This window comes from Diorhabda sublineata, chromosome 5, assembly GCF_026230105.1.
Source record: "Diorhabda sublineata isolate icDioSubl1.1 chromosome 5, icDioSubl1.1, whole genome shotgun sequence".
NCBI classification, from domain to species: Eukaryota; Metazoa; Arthropoda; class Insecta; order Coleoptera; family Chrysomelidae; genus Diorhabda; species Diorhabda sublineata.
The window spans coordinates 549558-560195 of record NC_079478.1 but is presented as its reverse complement, the minus strand read 5'-3'; the positions used below and the strand labels follow the sequence as shown (position 1 = coordinate 560195).

The following is a 10638-nucleotide window of genomic DNA, read 5'->3' as shown; positions in this document are numbered from 1 at the left end:
CATTCTATAAAAATTCAACACCATTAACAACCAACTAACCTCACTTAACCTATAAATTTCAAATTCACCTATAACGACCTATAAAAATTAAATATCATTCATAATGTAACCAATTAAAAATTAATAAAAAGTCCTATAGTAACCAGAATTAATATTTCAATTAATTAATATTTCTATCAACGGCAATTTGAATATTGAATTTTGAAATCTATGAATTTAAAATTTTTATAAGAATTAATACCATCGAAAATCTTAATTAATTATTGTAAGTAGAAATTTTATTATTTTTATACAAATTTCTAATATTCTATTTACCATAATTTCAGTCCCAGATGATGAATACATAAGTATTCGAAAGCTCGGAAAATATATTAAAGTTAGTCCACTTTGGTGTTTCTTTACCTCGTTTCCAATATATGAATATAACTCATTCACCTCACATATGACTTCATTATCCAAATAATACCGTTTACCATACAAGTGTTGTTTAGATTTTAGAAACAGCCGGTAATCGCTGGGTGCCAAATCTGAAGAATATGCTGAGCTAATTCAAAGTCTGAGCTATAGTGGTGAAGAACCTGTGACTGGGTGCGTTATTCTGATGCAAGCTACTTGGAACGACGTTTTACTTCTATTTCCTAAATTAATTTTGAAATTCGCTTATCTAATAAACACTTGTAACTGTGGCTAACGGTTGCAGGCAATTTATTTAAATTTAAATTACCCTCCATTTATGGTAGTGTTTCTCGACGTTTCCTCGTCCTTACTCTGCAATGTGGTCTCATCATTATAGTCATTAATCCATGAGTCATCCATTACTACTACTACTAATTGAAATTCCTTAGACTTTTCTACATTGTATTAAAAAAAGACTGCGAAGCTTTGTTCGACTTTGCATCTGTTAACATTATCAAATCGGCAGTAAGCGTTTTATGTACCAAGTATACCTGCATGTTTGTCAGTAGGTACACGACTGTCTACTAAATTTAAACTATCGTTCACCTATAAGCAATAGCTTAAAAGGTTGTTGTTGGATTAATTATTGAAGGCAATTTTTTTTCCTGTCACTTATTAAAATCAGTACATACTACTCAAACGTGAATAATGGGATGGATAGTTGCCTACGTAATAGGTTTGTTTCCCAGGTAATAATGTGATTTAAATGAATAGAAAGTTCTATCCTTCTGATATTTCGTCGTCACGAATCATGAAAGAACTACATCGTTACAATAGAATTTTTGTATGCAACCCATCATACAAAATATGTATAAGGAATTGCCTATTGACAGTCTTCACAATCCGAAATAATCTTAGTTTTATATGCGTTTTAAGGTGATAATTTATTATGAAGATGTATTGTTACAAATATAGCTTTTATCTGAATGAATGATAAATCAATAAATAACACTTAGGGAATTTACAACGACAGTGCTCAACTAACTGTTGCCAAACCATTAAAATTAATTGCCTGAAAAATATATTGATCATAATAAATGTTATTTTGTGATGCTGCTTATATAAATATAAACTATAAAATGTATATTCATTTGATGATAACATTTAATAAAAGCGGAAATAACAAAAGTACTAAATTATTATTAAAAATGTGCACAGAAAAATTATTATTATTATTACCTATAAAGTTTGTTTATATATTTACACCTGCAAATTAAGAATAATATTTCGATATGGGAACACAATAATAAAGCGACTTGAACTATGATATGACAAAGTTTGAAATGTTATTATCAAGGAAAACTACCTTAATAGGAAACTGATGAAACTACTACGATCCTCAATGAAGTCCGAGACAGAAGATTCAAGAACCTAGATAAGGCTTTAAAGACAGTTCATGCCTGTGAGGCAACGGATATTAGTTTGAGTAGTTATGAGTTATGTTACTTTAGAAAAGTATTTATACAAACAAATGTTTACACACAACTTTAAGACAATAAATATAAACTTATAATGAAATGAATTTATTTACAGTAGCAACAATTAATAACAAAAAATTTATAGATCTGCCTTTTTGGCATATATCATGACAAAGTATTTGTATTGAAGGGGTAGATCGGTAGAGATTTCTATTTGTATATAGCCTCGACAAATATATAGTATGGAGAAGGGTCAATTAACGCCACAAATGGAATGGAAGTCAGAAGTATGGATCATAAAAAACTTACAGACATATAGCTAAAATGGACAAGTTTGATTCACTGATCCTTACTATCAGCTCAAAACAAAGCAAAGGCAGTAAACAACTTCACCGTCTTCGCATTAAACCACATCTTGGAAGTAATTAGATATTCACAGACAATGAATACACATATTCCAATATAAAAACAAGAAAATAATTCTATAAACACCGAGTTCACCAACACAAGTTCTCAACCGAAATTTTTCACTTTTCTAGAAAACTGGATAAAAGGATACTAGATTTAAATTTAAATTTAAAAACCAAATACCATCTACAACTTTGTAGCTTGAGGCAAAAAATTAAAACAAAGTATGCTGCACAAAAAGATCTGCATCACTTTCGGATCCCTCACAAGGCAACTTCTTCAACAAAACTGAAGGATTCATTTGAGCGATCAAATATCATATCATTGCAAAACCATCTCACAAGAAGAACTTTATAAAGGAAAACTTCAATAATATGAAATAACGAATCTGCAATCTTGCAGAAGAAACTGAAAGCATTTACCGAGAAAATAAACAAATATCAATCCACGACGATATATTGTGACACATGGACTCCATCACAATCGTACCCATTGTTGTAGGAACCTTTGGTTAAATACCCAAAAAATTATAGGAAAGTCTCATAACAATAGAGATTAAATACATGGAATTTATTGAAGTCTTGTAGCATTGTCAGTGTTTGTTTGTTTGTAAAGTGTTTATCACCAATTTGTATTGATAACTTTTGTTATTGTTTTCATGGTGTAAAATCTAGCATGTTACTAAATCATGTTCCAAAGATTATGATCGTTTTATGTGTTCATAGAACAACAATATATCAAATGTATTTTTGACAGATACACTGGCAAGTAAAATAACTCTACGTTTGGTCCTGATTGTCATCAAGATTTCAAGTGAGTAACCAACTGATAGGTATGTACATCAGACGAAGTTTTGATTATTCATCCTTCTCAAGCCTATTTTGTTACGCATATTAAGAGCTCGATTAGACTATTAGATATTAGAGGGAAATTCTTAGATCTAAATATTGACAAGTTTTAGTAACATTTATAATTGGAAGCAATCAAATCGCAAAACTTTTCGCGTTAGTGGTGGATGTAGAACTGACTCCTGATTAATTTATAACTATAGACTTGCAAGGAATGATAAAATAGACTTTTATACGAAATCTACCTGCCAGAAAGCGTCTCTTACATTTCTGTGTGTCCTAATGTAGTACTCACTTCAAATACGATCATTGTGTCTCTTTAAATCATGTTTGAGCTCCTATTTTAGGCACTATCTGAAAATATGCATATATATTAAGTATTGATTACGGCGAACAAACTAATTTGTATGGAATTTGATTGTGATAGACAATTTCAAACCAGTAGCTAGTCGGTAAGAAACACTTTCGTTCAATTTAAAATAATAATGTCTCTAAATTGTCTACGAATCAACAAGGCACCTTTTCTTTCGTACCCAAGGTCTACCAAATAAATCAGTCTTACCAAACATGCTTCGACACGATATATATACTCACGAAAAAATATAAATACGCTATGGTAGAATTTTGAAAAGTTGGTGCTGCTTCATAAAATTTCTTAACTTATTTTCGATACTTTCTAACATCAATTTCTTTCTGCAGAAGTTGTATATTATATGCATCAGGCAGTACCTTGTTCTTCGTAAAGCGAAGCAGCGATATTAAAACAAAATCGTGGAATCAGCAACTGATAAATAAACGACTAACTATAATCGAGTCACACGAAATAATTTGGAAGAAGTTAAAGGCTGTTCTTATGAAGCTTAAAATGAGAAATTACGTTTCATTAATATTTCAAAAATAAACGTCTGTGGATATCGTATTTAAAGAGGCCTCGGAAAGTTTCTTAAGTGCGAGGCCATGGGCAAGTCCAGCAACACCACTGTTTTAATATAAGCAATAATCACGTTGGCATTAACTCCTAGAATAATCTATAACAGTTTAGTTTAGGTCTCGTACAGTTTTCAGTACGTATATTGAAATTATAGGTATTTATAAAGTGCGTCTTGCCAATAATTTGTGGAAATAAGCGTATTAGCAGTTACCACTGTCCAATCTACAAGTATACATTTCAAATAGTTTGTAATTTTCAATTAGTTTGTAATAAAAATATATTGGTAATTTCATATTTTTAAAAAGTAAAATTTTCAACTGACATGATTCAGTGATAAACGTATTAGGCTGGAAACTTTTCAGACAACCCTCGTATTTTCTTAAAAAACAAACAAAAGAAAGTGATTGTTAATTATAAGTCGAAGAATTATTCTCGGCAAAACTAATATTATCGTAAATCGGCAAAAGGGAGACTCCAGCTTTAATCAGTACCAAATGTTTGAAGGTCAACTTCGTATTTAAACCAACATTTTCGATAATATACATGTGCAAGTATGTATATGCGTGTGTGTGTGTGTATTATATTTTGTCACAAAAAATCGTTTTTTCAACCTAACTTAGCCTATTGTGTCACGTTACAAATCAAACATTTGATAGAGATATTTCCTCAAATTTCAATAATAATAATAATGATAATTTCAATCTATTTCAATAAAATATAAACTATCAAAGAAATTCCCTCGGTACACTTCACTAATACACGAATAAAAATAGTGTGAAGCAAAAATCATTGAACGAATAAACCAAGTTGTTTTTTTGTATTCATAATTGGGATAATTCTAGGTTTGACAAATAACTCTACTAATTCTATAATTATTTGATAACGACTATGCTTTGCGAAATGAATAACTCAGTTAATATGGAGAATATTTGTGAGCTGTATAATAGAGCGATTTCTATAAATATTTAAATTAATATTTATATAAAATCAATCAACCAATCCCCTAAAAAACATCAATATAAACTTTGTGAATAAGTCATTTATATACATATTATTCTGATTTTATAGAATATTCAACATAAAACTTAATAGTCTATTTCAAAATTATAATATTTGCAAAACTACGAGAATATTAAACAAAGAAAATCTGTTTGATTTTCAATATTGTCATTGTTGTATTTTTTATTAGGGATAAAAGTATTATTTCAATTTTTGTTCATTTTCAATTATTATCTAATAATTTTTATTATAAAGTATTCAATTCTCCTGAAATAATTCCAGTGATGGCAGCATCGACCGTCGAGATTCTTGAAACTATGATTGCGTCCATTGGCCTCAGGTGGAGCCACGGTCGTAACCAGAGAAGCTGTGCAGTGACAAAATGGCAATGGAATGTTGCTGCAAGAAGTGAACTTGTGAAGTGTTGTCGTTACATTTTCCGTGGAATTTCGCCTAAATTTTCACTAAATGCGGCCTACAAATAACATTTAATATATAGTGAATCGTGTCGGTGTTTGTGTGTGTTGGTTTTGGATCAATTTGTGCGGTTTCTTTGCGAATTATGTACCATATACTTTTAACAATAGGTAAGCCATGTCTTATCGTTCACCTTTGTATATTTTTTATGAATAGAATTTGATTTATCGATTAGGTAATGGTTTGTCAAATGCATTAGTTGATGATTTGCTTAAAATAATATGTATTTTTATTCATAAATGTTTGTTTATCGGCTTAATAATCAAATGTCTTTTGACATGTCAGATGACTTGAATCGTTTTTATTTGTTTTTTTTTTATTCAAGTTTTGATGTAAATACCGATTAATTTTATGGTATAAATAAATTGTTATGTGAAATGAACGAAGACAAAAATCAATTTTTCGACCGTTCCCCTCGTTTCTATTGATGAAATTTTTATAATTTGAAGTTTCATTAACTCAATTATCTTGATACCTGCCTTTCAGAAATTTCTGTGTTTCTCCACTTATTTAATTTTCTTTTGTTATTTTCAATAAGAGCCAGTTTTTGAAAGGAAATTTAAAAGAGGAATAAGAGATTGATAAAATGAAATTCCGCGATGAAAGTTTCTTCTCCTAATTTATCATTCGTTAACCGGTTAAAGTATATATTGAAGTGTGGTGTTACATACAGGAAACTTATCTATATGTTATGTACGTATGCATGTGGCGAACAATGCAATATGATATTGCACAAAAACGTTGGTATGCAAAATCTCGCTGCCAGTTAAGGGATACCTAGATTTTCAGATAACAAAGTTGAATGAACTGCATGCACACTGCTGAAAATTTTTCCTTTTTTTTTTGTAACTGTACACGGACTTCTTCAAAGATTAGTACCTAACAACTTTATCTCGAAATAAAATCTTTGAAGGAGGCTGGTACCCACTTTCATAAAATTAATTACTTATTCTCAATTTAAACGAAAGAAGGTAAAATAAAAACAATAAATAACGTGTAATGCTTTAGACTTTAGACCACTGTTATTAAAGAAAAACTTTGTCACAGTTTGTCCCGTCCCATTTCAGTTGACCCAATTGAAAAAAAATTACTAATTATTGCTGTTTCAGCTATTAAAAAACGGCAAATTGTTTCGTTTTGAGCACTTTATATTTTCTTAACATAATATGATATAATCACAAACCCAGCAAAAACGAAAACCAAATGTAACTTTTAAAAGTTACCATTGCCTAACATCCCCTTCATTTTTAATAACAGCCGTAATTCTTTGAGGCATGGTGTTTATTAATTTCCGGCAGTATTCGGGAGTAAAATTATCCAAAATTTCTTGTAGTCTTTCTTTGCAAGCAACTGCCAAAGTGTTTCTATTTATGATAAATCTGGACTACTTGAAATCCACTCTAAAAGTGGAATATTGTTGTCTGAGAACCATTTTAAGGCCTTTTTTGACTTATGGCATACTGCTCCATCTTACTGAAAAATAAAGGCTTTCCCAGCGGTTAAAGTTACTTTTCTTGTTGGCAACAATGATTCTTCTAAAATATCCAGGTACTTTTCAGTATTGACGATTGCGTTTATGAAATGCAGTTTTCCCACTCCTTTTGCAGATATCGAGCTCCACACCATCACAGATGCCGGAAATTTTATATTCCGCTTCAAAAAATCTGGATGAAAAGCTTCATTTTTATGTCGAATAATTCTATTTCGATCGTCACCCACGTAAACTTCAAAACGAGACTCATCACTCCAATGTATACAGCTCCACTGTTCAAAATTCCAATTTTTTTTCTCTTTGGCCCATTTAAGTCTATTTTTCTTTTGAATTTGAGTCAATAATGGCTTTTCTTTAGCATAAGTAAACCTGTCTTTTTGAGCCTGTCTGTGACATGTGGATCTTGAAACCCGCCTACCCACTGCATTACTCCAAAGTACACTTAGTTGACCATAATTAGCACGTCTTTTGTGTCGAATTATTCTTTTTAACGTTCGTTTATATTTTTCTGACAATTTCTTACGTACCGGCGTTAGGGACAATCGAACCATTTGCAGTATACAACACTGTATTTTGACATATTCACAATTTTCTGGATTTCTGAGTTCTTTTACCCATTTTTAAATAAGTGTATTATGATTAATCGAATTTTTTTGATCAATAACTTTTCCTCTACCCATTTTAAAAATGATACTCAACTTATTACTTCAAAAATCTATCTGTCACTTTGTGAATATATGACTTACACAGCCTCTACTTTATTATTTGCGTATTTTAGATCTAATGAAACTTTGAAGACAATTTTGGAAACGATGAACCCTTGTATTTCCATCGTATTAAATATCATTCGAAATATTTGACAATATTCATCCAAAACCTATTTTAGACGTAAAACTAAAAGTTTAAAATATGTTACTAACATCTACTTTTTGGCATAATCTAAAATAGGGTTGGAATTAGACAGAGGCACTAATAGAAGGTAAAAAGGTACCTGTTAAAACGCAAATCTTAACTGTATAATCTACTACCTAAGTAATCCCTAAACAATATTTCGAGACCTACACCTATAGCCGATATCGAAATTGAGTGGAACTGGACGGAATTCCCCGTTTTATTACTCTATACCTTTCTGAAATAGATTATAGTTGTGTTTTATCATTTAAAATTTATATTCAGTCCTTTTGTCGTCTTATCAGATTGTTTATTTTGAATCCTCCATTAACCTTATTTACATTTTTGATTTGATCTAATCACACTAATAAAAAAACTCCAAAAATGAGAAAAAATCAACATCAGGAAAATCCAAAATTGATGTTATTTTCCTACCAAGAACTTCGTTTCATATACAAATATATTTTGTCTTGGAAATACATGATTTTCTCCATATTTTTGAAAAAAATATGCTGCTCTTTAACCAGCAATATTTGTTCGTTCCATTAATGCTCTTCTGTTAACTTCCTTTTTCTATTTTAATCCCAAATATTTCAATAACTCTAATAAAGAGGTACTTCTTAATTTCCTTATTTTTCAGTTCGTCATTTACGATTCTGACATGTTCCTGTTGAAAAATTACTAATTTGTATAGCTAAATATATTTATTCTATTTTCAATACCTAACCGGCTGAAGTAACACTAATACCAATTGTGTCTACAAGTTTAGGCTTAAATTATTACTTCACGATAGGAAAGTTATGAAACGAAAGACTCGGTACTTCTTTGATCGAACTTACATTAAAATGTCCCTCTGAGTAGTGTTAAGAAGTTGAATTATTTTCCTTGCTTTTTTAACGAAACACATCGTTTTTTACAGGTATTTTCAGCGTTATTTCCACTCTCTCAAATGTATAATATAAATAGAAATGTCCTTAAATAGATGTTAACTTTCGTGAATAGATAAAAGGGGCATAGTAGGTCCGCTGTTGTTTTTTTTTATTATTTTTCAAAATATTCTATCAAATGTATGACAAACACCTGGTGCTCGTGAATTAAGTTGTTTTCAAACCATTTTCTGGAGCAAATTGTACAAAATTATGAATACTATTTAATAAATAGTAGGATAAGTACAGTAATCTGCCCGTCTCACAGCATTTTTGGTTTTAGGGCTCTTTAAATGACTGATTTTGATAATAAATATACGTCGAATCCAAAAATTCGCTTAAAACAAGACGTTAAACAAAGCTCACGTCGATTTCAACTTTTAGTACGGTCAATTAGTTTGGTTATGTCAATTATATCGTCGCCTCTTTTTACGATTTAATTTAAGGAAACTATTACGGTTGTCCTTGTGAAGAAGACAATCGATCTTATGTTGTTACGTTTGATTTCTGTTAATAGAAGAAGATAGTATGTAGATTGAATCACGTGATGATAGACCTCCAGCGATTCTAATATAAATATATTTACATCCTCTGAAGTAATATAAGATTTTTTCTCCTTTCCGCAGAATTTATTCTTGGATTTTTATTAATTTAATTCGTTAATTTTCGCATTAAATTATGGACGGCTTTGACCAGTTTCTATTATACCATCATAAGCATTGTAACAATATCAAACTGGCAGTTTATTATCAAAAATGGAAAGAAAATGAAATTATGGATTTGAATAACAGCTAAGCGGCTTCTGCCAGATAAATCGAGGAAGAGGTATGCGGAAACGTATCATTACTTCAAGAAATGATGTTAAAAAAAAACAGCTTATGAAAATTGAGTCATAACGAAAGAACATTTATCCAAATTTTGTAATTAATTTTGCGATTAATATTCATATCACTTAATATTACTCAAATTTATAAAATCATTGTTAGTTTCATGCTTAAAATGAAAAAGATAATGTTTAAAAGGGTATAAATTATTGCCATCCAGCGTTAGTTGACTTACAAGCCTTCGTCAAGGGCAATCGATACCTTTTTAGTAATTCGTCCTTCAAGACGGTGTGAAGATGCGTTGTTTATTTTTTGGTAAATTTAGACGAAAAATCAATTGAATTTTACATTATTTCTTTATCTATAATATGATTTTCACATAGAATTTTCCCCAGTGAACAATAATTGCACATAACTTACCATTCTGAATTTTATAAAATGTACGTCAGTTTGTCGCACAATTATATTTTCTCTATATAGAATTCTTCATGACTGAAAAGTTACATTCGATCATGACTCTCCGAAGAAGTTTTACTTGCAGTGAGCTTTTTATCAATACGAGCATATTTTTATTGTAACGTAGAGAAAAATTGACAAAGTATTTCTTTCTTACAGACTCTCCGTTTTTTGTTGGTATTACTAAAGTTACCTGCACAATTGGCCAGGAAACTCGTCCATCCGATAATTTTCATGTAACAAAATTTGCTTTGAATCGAATATTGAATTTATTTCTTTCTTTAAAATTGTGAGTTACTCTCAATCGCTCTACTTTATATATTCAAATTCCGAGGGCTGAAACCTTTTTGTTTTTCAATTTGTTTTGATACATTTCAAGCATTATTAATTTGACATACGAGGTATGGCTATTAAATAACCGAATAATCTAAGCAAACATCTCTGAATTTGGTTATATCTGATGGTCTTCTCCCAAATTAAAGTAGCTAGTTAAGCTAAACAGTCGCGCTCAG

At 30.3% G+C, this 10638-nt stretch overlaps 1 protein-coding gene across 3 annotated transcripts in view; it reads left to right on the top strand.

Moving 5' to 3' along the window:
* Positions 1–4529: 4529 nt before the first annotated feature.
* The window catches only part of LOC130443851 (ephrin-A4), a 425869-nt gene continuing 419760 nt past the window's right edge, over positions 4530–10638 (top strand). For all 3 annotated transcript variants that reach the window (XM_056778718.1, XM_056778715.1, XM_056778717.1), the window contains exons 1-2: positions 4530–4612; positions 5343–5647. The gene's annotated coding sequence lies outside the window, so the exon portion shown is untranslated. The remainder of the gene's footprint in view (positions 4613–5342; positions 5648–10638) is intronic.